Source organism: Ambystoma mexicanum, chromosome 4q (assembly GCF_040938575.1).
Source record: "Ambystoma mexicanum isolate Mex_15411 chromosome 4q, UKY_AmexF1_1, whole genome shotgun sequence".
NCBI classification, from domain to species: Eukaryota; Metazoa; Chordata; class Amphibia; order Caudata; family Ambystomatidae; genus Ambystoma; species Ambystoma mexicanum.
Window position 1 is genome coordinate 1219200891 of NC_090928.1, and position 12229 is coordinate 1219213119.

Consider the following 12229-nt stretch of genomic DNA (forward strand, 5'->3'; position numbering starts at 1 on the left):
AGCAACATCCAGTGTCCGAAAAATATATCTGTTCTTTGACAATTTTACTATTTTACATACGAGAACAATTATGTATTTACTATATAACAGTTAAGGTGGAGTAATTTAATTAATATTTGAAAGTTAATAAGTACAGCTATTTATAACAGAGTTTTAAAAAGAATTCTATTTAAAATACAAGTTCATGACAGTTTACACAATATACTTTTGAATAAACATAACAAATATTAACTTTTTAGTCATCATTAAGAAATGTCAAGAAATATCAATTTGAAATTCATCGAAATATATTCAATGGATATGCATTTCGATGGAAATGCATTTCAATGGATAATTTTCGTTGGATTTTAATTCGATTAAACATTTTATGATGGAAAGACAGCTTTCCTAGCCTTCAATCTGCGGGACTGGTTGGTATCACTGGACCTTCTAGATACCTACTTCCACGTGCGGAAACACAGGAAGTACCTGAGATTTGCGGTGGACCAGCATCACTACCAGTTTGAAGTCCTGCTGTTTGGTCTTTCTTCGGCTCCCAGGGTTTTCACCAAAGTGCTAGCACTGGTGGTGCCTTGACTCGGGAGGAAGGGCATTCATGTCTTTCCCTACCTGGGGAAAGACTGAGCTCACTCCTCAGATCTAGTGACGGAGCATGCACTCCACACATGAACTCTGTTTCACAGCTTTGGCTTTATCCTGAACATTTAAAAGTCTCAGGTTTTGCCGTCCCGGTCTCTCATATTTATCGGAGCAGTCTTGGACACTCCCTGGGGCAGGGCATTCCTGCCGGAGGACTGAGTGGCGAACTTCTTTCGGATTATCAATGTCCTCCAATCCCAGTAACAAGTTCTTTAGCCTCCCACGAATGGCAGCTCTACCAGAAGGATCTGTAGGAGATGTTCTCTTTATGGGGAACTCCTCAAGTGGACCTCTTCGCTTTCAGTGTGAACAAGAAGTGCGAGTGGTTCTGCTCCAGGGAATTTCATCAGGGAGATCTAGGGGATGAACGGCGGCTGAGTGGACATTCAGCCTCCTTTATGCATTCCCGACGATCCCCGTCAGTCCGCTAGTTCTCAGGAGATTGTGCCTGTTCTGAATCACATTGATCCTGTTTGCTTTGGACTGGGCCCGGAGGACGTGGTATTTGGGGTTGCTGGGCATTTTCATATCCTCTAGATGGCACTTTTCAAGGAGTCGACTTACTCTCCTAATCGGAGAGCAGGGTCCTCCACCCGAACCTCAGCACCTTGCACCTTCAAGCTTGGCTAATGAGTGGCTGAGATACATGGAATGGGACTTGTCAGATTATGTCCTTGATGTAATCCTTTCACCTCGGACACGAGCCACAAAGTCTATTCAGGCCTGCAGATGGCGTAAAGTTTCTGCTTGGTGTCAGGAAAAAGATCTGGATGCTTGATCCTGCAATTATCCCCGGTTTTAGATTTGTTGCTGTCCTTGGCTTAAATGTTTTACAATAAAAAAGGGGGGTGCCCCCTGCATGTTCAGTGGGAGTTCGGGGCAAAGTACAAAGAAAACACAAGGTTTTAACTCTCACTATTAGTTGACCAAGCAATTATGGTCTCGGTTCAGGTTCACTTTTCCCAACCAGTAAATGTTCTGCTTCGTAAGAAGTCAGAAAGAAAATAGGAAAATACCAAAGAGAACAAGTAGGGCAAACACGGAAAATATATTCAGTCATACATTTTATTAATTGATATAAACAGAAAGAAAAAAATGGTTAAAATGAATAATTTTATTCATTGTTCTGAGTAAAGAAATTTTATACAATGATACTTGTGAGCAATACCAAACAGAATTTGCCCATAAAGTGTTCAGAGAAATTTAGTCACAAAAAGCAAAAACCTTTCTCTTAAATGGTTAACATTTATAAAATAGAATGATTCAAGGAATAAATACAAAAAAGGGAAAAGAAAAAAAGGTAATATTTTCACATTGAAGCAAACGAAGTACACAGTTAGATTAAGATGTCTTGCATTGTTGAATCAAACTTTTTGTTAAGCAAAGGTAACTATCCTTTGCGCATATTCATGATCAGGGTCTGATCATGTTGGGTGAAGCTGCCTACGTGCCAGTTTTTAACCTGTAAATAATTGTTATGAACACAGTTCATCAGTAAATTACTGTTTAGAACTTTAGAGCTGTGTTAACGGCACGTTTCGGCTTTAGAGCCATTAGTCTTGGCCTTGATTGAAGAGCCTTCCTCAGGGCGAATAGATCTATAAGGGATCTAAAAAACAAAAGGAAAAGAAAAGCGGTTTGGAGGGAAGGCAGATGTGTAATTAAACACATTCCAGAACATGCACTAAATGCTGTTGGCCCCAGTTTGTAAACTGGATTTTCCATTTTCATAAAACATGATGGGAACATGATAATGCTAAGGAATTTAAACATCAAGGTGAAAGCTACTGCACTGAACTTACCCTGTATGTGGCACAGGGTAGTGCAGAGGTTATCAGCCTATGGGATTTGTCGGTTGCGGGTCCTTGGCTTAAATGGGCATGCAGATTGGCACTGTTAAGGGATACCTTGCCTCTATTTTGGTTTTCAAGTCCCCGGGAACAGGGCTCGTTCTTCAGAATCACCACAGTCCTGCAGTTCTTGCAAGATTTCTGAACCAGTTTCCATCATGCCAGTTTGTTGTGCCGGCGTGGGATTTAAATTTGGTTTTGACATTCCTTATAAGGAGCTCTGTTTGAGCCCCTTCATTCCTGTTCTTTTAGTTTTCTCACTCTTAAGGTGATTTTCATGGTTGCCATCACTTTTGCAAGATGGGTGAGTGAGCTACAGACGTTATCTGTTAAATCTTCATTCTTGGTTTCCTCCAAGCTCAACGTGACTTTGAGAGTGATGTCCTCTTTTCTTCCAAAAGTGGTCTCATATTTCTATCTGCCCCAAAAGATCCATCTTCCTGTGTTTTATCCTTTGCCTCATCCTTCTAAGGCAGAGGAGCAATTCTATTGGCTGGACCCGTTGCGAGCCCTTATCAACTTTGTGTATCTGGTGAGAGAGGCCAGAAAAGATTACCAGCTTTTCGTGGCTATGCTGGTGCTCATGCTGACAGGGCTGTGACCAAACAGACCATGTCAAGGTGGATCATTCTTTTCATCTCGGAATGCTATGATCTGGCTGGGAAGGATGTTCCAGAGAGTCTCGTGGCACATTCTACCAAAGGAGTGGCTGCCATCACCGGGCCCAGTCCTGGACAGCTGTCAAACAGCAAAAGGGGTGTCTCTTCAGAGTTTCCTGTTCCAAGTGGTGTCCTTCCTCTGCTTCTTCCTCCTGATCTACGTACTGCTTTGGGAATCTATCATAGACGAGGAATCCATGAGTGGAAGCAATCTATTAGAACACATTACTTACCTTTCAGTAATGTTCTTTCTGATGGATGTTCGTCCCACGGATTCCTCATTGCCCTCCCTACCTTCCCCTCTTTGGGGATCGCTAGTACATCATCAGTTCTTCAGTCGCTCAGTGTCAAAGTGCTAGGGAAAGAGGGTTGAACTGAGTTCATGGGGTGCAACGCCTAAATATATACTGGCACCCGACGTAATGTCAGGCACAGGGTGCGTAGGGAAGTCTGCCAGAGTTGACGCGGAGTGGCGCTGCTCCCCCTGGTGGAAAGTTGTGTCGTGATTTATGAATGTTACGAACAAGCTAAGACAGTTAAGATACAGATCAGTACAGATCAGTAATGGCAACAGCAAATGACCTACTGTGCAGTGAATACAAAGTACACGATTGCACATAAGGCGAGGGCTAGTGTCAACAGACATTTACTGTAGATGATACATTGCCATTGATGAATAACGCTCGTGGGTTCAGCAAAGAGCAAAACGCATAGCTTGATCCTTGCAATGAACTCAACATGATTAATTCCTCTTGCTAATCACAGAATATCAGCTTCTTGTCTTCAATGGCTAAGTTTCGCACCTGGCAAATCAGATAAGAGGCCAAAGGCAGGAAACGCACAAGTTAGTGGCAACAGACACATGTAGGCACTTGCAGTAGGAAAATATAATGCCTTGAAAATACACGTGGTTTTGACACCATCATAGTAATAAGCTATGTATGTTCTTTGGGTAGAAAGCACGCATTCACACACAATGCGAGCGTGACTTTCAAAAGACAGAATCAGACACTAGCTGTAAACTCACAGACACTTGCGGTTAGCGTCAGCTAAAGGCGAACAGTTTCCCCTTTCAAACATTAGAAAGCCAACCACAAGTGGCAGCTTCCTGTGTTAGATGAGCTCGGAGCAGAGTCAAAATATGCTTCTGTGCTGATAAGCAGCCATGGACAGGAAGAGCCTTCCATCGAAGGTCCGAGCAGCAGGTCCCTGTGGTCACTTTGCATACAGAACAGAAAGGCCTGGAAATCATGAGTTTGAATGTGCAGGTTGAACTGTTTTGCATTTATGAGACTGAATGCGTGTTTTATTATGTCACTCCACTCCTGATCATACCATAGCATTGCTTAGACAAACATGAACTCCATGATTGCTCAAGCTGGCATTTTAGAATGATGAATTATACTTAATCTTTGTTAAACGCGAATCATTAACCCAGATGTTTGCTGGAAGTTCTTCACGAGAATCCAGTCACCTGGTTGAATGTTGTGTCCTGGCCACTCCAGTGGTTTTGGCAATTTGTCAGTGAATTTTTTGCTGAGAACAGATAATGTTTTAGTCAGATCCTTACAGAAAACTATCAACAAAGAATAAGGTACAATACTTAAAATGGTTTGGATTTGGCAAACCCCACACATTAGCTTGGCGGCCCATGACTACTTCATAAGGAGACAATCCAACACCTGAATGCACAATATTTCTCATTGAAAATAGTGCTAGTGGGAGTGCATCTACCCATCCTAGGGCGCTACTAGTGCATATTTTTGCCAATTCTTTCTTTAAAGTAGAGTTTATTCTCTCTACTAATCCAGCTGCTTGGGGATGATAAACAGCATGACATTTCTGCCAGATGCCTTACATATCAAATCCATTGTGGTATTAACAAAATGAACATCGTTATCACTCCAACATGTGTGTGGCAACCCAAATCAGGGTAAATATCCTTTAATACTTTAGCTTTGCTCCAAGCAGTATTTTTTAATGGGAATGCTTCTACCCATTTGATGAACATACATACCATTACTAATACATATTTCATTCCATGGCAAGGAGGCAATTCATTGTAGTCCATTTGTTCAGACGGGCACTCTGGAGGTCTAAAATGTCCTTTTGGTGCACCTTCTTCGCTAATATTATGAACAGCACAAACATAACAGTTTCTACAATACACAATTGCTGCTTGCCTTAATTTAGTGTTGCTCCATTCTGTGGTTAGCCGACTAGACATGGCATCTGCTCCTACATGAGATTAGCCATGGGCATGAGACACATTAGGGGTATGCATTTATTTGGGAACTTCCATCTATGTTCATTCTATGAATCCACCTAACATCCATCTATACATGTCCCATGCAGTTTCCAATCCTGAAGCTGTTGCTCAGTGGCCTCAGCCTGAATGGTTCACACTGTTTCAAGGGTATTATCAAATATGATATTCTCTGGTTTCATCTTGTGTGTAATATACATAGGTGACACATGGGATTGTGCATTTGCTTTTGCAATTTGGTGAGCAAAAGGTTTACCTTTCCCTATTTCATTTATAATGGTTTTGCATGCACTGTTTTTGATGACGGACAGTTGTTTTTTTTTTACAGGGTTAGTGCATACTATAATTTAAAAATCACGGTTCAATGCTGTATTTATATCCCATGTGTGAAGTTAAAAATCCTCCCTCAGCCCATAAGCGGACAAAGTTGTGAGCTACTCCAAACGCATATTGGCTGTCAGCAAAAATATTAACTGCAAGACCGGAGCTTAACTCACAAGCTCTGGTAAGGGAAATACGTTCCGCTGCTTGGGCTGAATTCTGAGATATCCTACAAGCCTCAATAATGGTTTTCAACGTTGTATGACAATATTTGGAGCCAATAATGTCAGCTCATATCTAGTCAATCTGGCCTTTGTCAATTGCTGCATTTTAGTTTTATTCAATAAACTATCAATTACATGTGGCACAGACAATCTAACTGGGTGTCCCAATATTATAGCATTGGCTTGCTTCATAGAAATGGCTTCAGCCTCTACACCGCTTAAACAATTGGAAGTGTTTTTTTTCCCACTGGGCCCAATGTGGAAGAAAAATATGCACACGTTCTGTTTTCCCCCTTTGTTGTTGAGTTAGTACAGATAAGAAATGTAACCAAAGTCAAACACACTTAGCACATGAATTAACACAACAGAATACGGGATAAAAATCATAGGCAATACTTTTGTCAAGGCAGATAGAATCAGAGGACACTTTCTAAAAGGTAGATAAAAGTCAATAGGCCTGCACCAGTGACAAATGTAACAGAAGTCCTGTTGCCGAGGATCACACGGTTAGAACAGTTCACGATTCGAGATTGCCAGGAGTACTTAGATATTGTCACAAATGGAAGCAAAAGTTGTTAGAGGGAAGGAAGAAAAGGACAAGTCTTTGGTGAGGAAGAAGGGTTCTCCCCAATTCCTCAAAGTCGGACACAGTACCTGATTCGTTGAAGAAAGCTGGTGCCACGGCAGTTGTTCCTGCAGACTCATGGTTCCTGGAGCTTCAGTCGTGGGGACAAGAAGGAGGACGTCTGGAGTGATCTGCACTACCCAGGGATGAAGCCAGCAGCAACGAAGCAACAGTGAATAACAGCTGTGCTCCTTTAAAACAGGAGAGGCTCTTCAGATGTCTATCCGGACCACTACAGCTGTGTGCAGCGATTTCGACCAAGAAGAGGCTTCTCTGGCTGTTAAAGGTGAGCTGGTTGGTCCCACCAGGCTCAAGGGAAGAAGACTTCAGACTGGATCTTCTCTGTTGTTGAAGGGTAGATAGCTCAGGACTGCTGCAGGGCTTCACCGGAACTCAGGAGTTGCAGCAGCCGTCTTCCTCTCCGCTTCTCTTTGGTTCTTGTAGTTCCAGTGGCGATTCTGACTTTCAGCCCAAGAGTCCTGCCTTTTATGCCAAAATCCCCCATTCACACAGCCTGGCTGTCAATCACTCAGCAGGGGGGGTTGTCCGGCCCGGACAACCACCTTAACCAACCGACACAAAGTGCGACTTGGGTCTCCAAGAAGACCCTGTGCAGGGGGTGACTAAACCCCTCCCTCACATTCAGCCCACCTAGACACCCAGACGCCAAAGGAGGGCTTCTGGACAGAAGCCTGCCAAAGGTCGGCGAACAAAGAGGGCAAACCTGGTTTGGCACAAAAAGTAAAACACAAGAAGGATTTTAACAAAAAGAAATGGCGACTAAACCCAACCGGAGCCAAAATAAAAGTATTTGGTCAAGCGAGTTTAGGTTCGAGGCTAATAAAATAGCCTAAAACAGTACCACTTTTATATAGTATAATCACGGTAGGAAGGTTAGGGTAGTTACCACTGCCACCAGCCAAGTCTAAATGTTAAGAGAGCAAAACAAGGCACATACAAAAGGGGTAGGAAATAACCCTTTCCAATACTCCATGTAAAATGGGGTGCACTGGGTCTGTTTAAAGAGACTACATAAAGTTAATGGCAACTTTACATGTTTCTGGGGGACAGTAGTCAGCCCCAGAAAAATGGAGTCAGTGGGAAGTCTCGAAGACAACCCTGTGTCACTGCACTGAAGGTGCTGTGTAACACACAAAAAGTGGGGCTCCTGGAGTGGTGTGGCTCCAGAGCCCAAGATCACACAGACAGTAGAAATACACATGGCAAAACACATGTAAGAGTGGGAAAATGGGCTCACACTCTTACCTGGTGGAAAAAATAAACTCCAGAAATCCAGCAAAGCTGCTGATGGACTCACTGGGTGCGGGAAATTAGCCATAAATGATAGTTCTCCCTAATCACCTTTTTTGACTTCTTTCGGAAACTGTTTGCCTCATTCCTATTGTGTGATTTGACCAGCTGGGCAATTGGGGCAGGGAGGCTGGATCCCCGACAGACGTGATTTGTGAGGGGCGTGGGGACCTCCCTCAACCTCTTTTTAATTGGTATCTTAAAACAAGGAGTGCTTGAATCGGTGACCTGTATCCATATGGCCTTCATGGAGTTGGAACAGGCCTTTGATTGTGTGAACAGGGAAAAGCTGTGGACTAAATTAAAGAACTGGCAGTGCCCAGCCGACCTGTTGGAGGCTATCCGCGCCCTCTACACAGATACGTCTATGCAAATTAGGCTATCAGCTATGGGGCATTGTCCGGAAAAACTAAGACCCATTGCGGATTGAAGCAGGGCTATGCATTGGCCCCCCTACTGTTTAGTTTGTATGTTTCAAATCTGGGGGGATCACAGGCATCAGTTAGAGAATTTCCACTTAAGATCAATAGAACGATCCCATGGATCCTCTATGCAGACGATCTGGTGTTTATGGAACTAACCCCAGTCGGTCTGCAGAGGCGAATTGAGAGGTTTAAGTCTTACATCGAGGCCAACAACATGAAAATGAATGTTAAAACATTAAAGATCCTTACTATGTCGTCGGCTCGTAGGAAATTAAGAAATTGCCCTTCATGGAAAGTAGGAAATGAGACCCTTGAAGTAGTGGACTCAAGGGTTTACCTGGGGGTAATCATTAATAAAAACCTAGATGACAGCACCCACTACCTCTCCCTTCGTTTAAAGACAAAAGGTCTTGTGGCTTAGGGCACCTAAATACTCTGTAAATAGTGCAAATATTCCCTTTCACCCCTGCTAACATTCTACTGGCAAAAAGTGGTGCCCATCTTAACCTATGGTTGTGAGGGGATGTTAAATATGTCCTGGAAAGTCTGGGCTCTACTAGAGGGCCTGTTCTGGCACAAAATCCTGAGACTACCCAGCTCTCTGGCAGTAGCAGTAATCAGACATGAACGTAGATTACAGTCTCTAGAATCGTCAGCTCTTTGGAAATCTATCATAAACTATAGGAAGTGCAGGCTGGCAGAGCCAGTGACTCGAAATATTCAGCATGATTGAAAGATCCCCAGACAAGTGTCTCTTGAGGTGGTGGAAGAAGATTGTGGCAGTCTTAGAAGAAAAGGGAGTGGCACGGGAGGAGGTTATTTCAAACCCATCAAAAATAAAAACTTCTGGAAAGGGATTGGGTTGAAACTATAAGGCAAATGAACTTACACCCTAAGACCCTGCCTTGGAAGAGAAAGAATGGGCCTGAATCAACCGCCCAAATATATCCTGAAATGTCTCTCCCCGCACTACAGGGACTTGCTACTTAGGTGTGGATTGAACATCCTGACAAACCGGCGAGTTTGAGCTAGCTAGGAGGCAAATTCCAATGGAAAATAGTTTGTGTCGACACTGTGGGATGTTAGGGGAGGCTGAGGTGCCACCTTGTTACCTCTTGTACTGCGCTTGGTGAGCTGCGCTTGAACCTCATGAAAGAACTCCAGTTCTATCCGTTGAAAACACTGAATAGACAATGGAAGGAGTGGATATTAATGGGAGATCGAACAAGCTTATGCAGAGAGGTGCTACAACTTGTAGAAGCAGTGATAAACTGTGCCAAGCCGCAAGAGTGAATCAGCATCTTGGCCCTTTTGGGTGGATTTTACGAATGTTGAGATGTCAGATACATTATGATGACCTAGAAATGTGCCTATCATCTGTAAAAAGAATTGAGGTAAAGTTTGTGTTGATGTTTTTAAATGGAGAAAGATTCCGGGGAGGGAGCCTTGAAACTTTCTTTCTTCTTTTATTTAGTCTTTAATTTTAATGTATTGTGGAAGGAATAAACTAATGTAAATGGTTAAATGCCTTCTTATGTTTAAGTAAGTATAACCAATAAGCATTGTTTTTAAACAATTATGATTCCCAGCTGAATATTGATGGCCATAATTATGTTGTTGCTCATTATTCTCTTCGGATGTCCCAGTATTTGTTACTATACTGTTCCCAGGCTCCTTTCTTTTAAAAAAGAATTTCCCTAGTCATTCCTCACCCATAAGAGCGTCCATGCCCTTTCCGGCACAAAGGACACACCCTTATGTTATGTTATGTTACTTTGCTTTTATATAGCGCCTTATGTACCATTGGTATGGTCAGAAGCCGCTGGTAGGTTCAACGCCCTTGGGAACCGAAGTTCAAGTCAGTAGAGAGAGTAGAGAGAATCAAAGGTGCGTGTGAGCACCGGATATGTGTGCAGCTGGTGTGGCATTCGTGTAATAGCTGCTTCTTAGCGGTAGGTGTGGTGGTTGAGAGATAAAGAGTATGTATTAGTTCTGGCAGGATTTATCCAGACCGATTGTGGCAGCGTTAGGCCTGAGGAGGACGCCTGGCTGGGGGGTGTGTAACCAGCAGTGTTTAGTTAGAGTGATGGGGAGTATGAGGCAGATGTTGGTATGAGAACAGCTATACCGAATGGTGTCATAGTATCGCTGTGTTCTATTTGAGTGGTGGTGTAAAGAAGAGAATAAGCGTGGAGATGTGACTATGGTGGTTTACTGTAGGTGCTTGAGATCGTGCTCACTCCAATAGTTCCATGAACTTCGTCCGTTTCATGTACTCCGACTGTTTCGTGCATTACGACCTTTCAAGCACTCAGACCGTTCCTTTCAATGCTCTTTCAGACGTTCCATGCCCTCCAAAACCGTTCCATGCATGTCACGCCGTTCCATGCACGTCACGCCGTTCCATGCACTCCCACCCGTTCCATGCACTCCCACCCGTTCCATGCACTCCCACCCATTCCATGCACTCCCACCATGCACTCCCATCCGTTCCATGCACTCCCACCCGTTCCATGCACTCCCATCCGTTCAATGTACTTCAACCATTTTATGCACTCCACCATTTTATGCGCTACTGCTTTCATTCGTTCTACCCATGTTATCCTTACTCCATGCATCATCCATACACATACGTCATCTTCACATGTTCCATTCACTTAACTAATTGCACCCATTTCACTCGTTCCATCCACTTCACTAGTTCCGCCCACTTCGCTGGTTCCAAGCACATCACCCGTTCATTCACCTACTTCATCCGTTCTACCATTTCACCCGTTCCACCCACTTATGCACGAACCTCATGCAACAGTTCGCCATCACAATCCAAGTAACGAGTAAGTGTACTCTAGGTGTGAATTTTGACCACCGAGACGAATAATATTTCATGTTTGTACCCTCCATTGTCATCACTTTCATTGATCACCGACAAATGAATTTAGTCTTCACAATGGTTATATTTCCCTCTTTTATCAAAGCGCAGTGTTCATCGCTTACGTGCATTTCACTTTCAACTAAGAAACAATATTTCTCTGTGGCCCGGTGGGGGATGGGGGGAGTTAGGGGGCTATAGCCCCCAGTCTTTAGGTTGTAGCCCCGGATAGAAGCTCAGGTGCTACAACCAAAATGCAAGCTAGCCCCAAGTCCTGCCTGACTAGACATTAGCTTACCCCCTGACCTTTTCCAGACCTCGTAACACTCCTGCTGTGGCCCAACCCGTTATGGATTGAATGTGTGTTCACTCTTGCAATGTGTCTGGACTCCAAAGCCCAAGTTAATTTATCAATAAAGTGACGTTTGTAAGGGCAACTATGTCATAGAATTCAGGATGCATTTTCAAGTAAGGCTGGAACACTTACAGTAAATATTTTTCCCTTCCACAGGTGGTACAGGCTAGTGGCCTACTGTTCATTTACATGGTGGCTTTATGGGAAGCTTGAATTCTGCGTTCGACGAGTAATACCTGCCTGTGTCGTTGGAGTCATTCGCACAAAATTCCCCAGCGACAGCAGACAGTACAGGGGATTTTCGCACACTGTGCTGCAACCTCAAGTATACAATTTGTAGTTTGTTTGTGCAATCAACATCACCAAACTAAATAAAATACAAATGAGCATATACGAATAGTTGTTTCAATTTTCCAGTGAATCAAGAACTCATTTGAGGGACATGAAATAATGGTTGGTGCCTTTTTGTGATCACATCGCCCGCAACAAGCCATCCCCCCACAATTATACAGCACTCCAGTACTGGGTGATTGGGAACGGCCAAGGTGCTAAACACCATGTACACTTCAAAATCGATCTTCTGCACGGTGACCATTGTTCTCATGGCCTCCCCAGACCCAGTATCTCCAGACACTCCTCTGCAAAACCCTGCCTTTGCAATCCACATAAGTGTGTCTCCCTTCAG

At 43.5% G+C, this 12229-nt stretch overlaps 1 long non-coding RNA gene across 1 annotated transcript in view; it reads left to right on the forward strand.

The window, feature by feature from the left end:
- Window positions 1-11892, forward strand: part of LOC138468285 (uncharacterized) — a 103993-nt gene extending 92101 nt beyond the window's left edge. The window contains exon 3 of the long non-coding RNA XR_011268236.1: window positions 11701-11892. This is a non-coding gene — a long non-coding RNA (uncharacterized lncRNA). The remainder of the gene's footprint in view (window positions 1-11700) is intronic.
- Window positions 11893-12229: the final 337 nt, after the last annotated feature.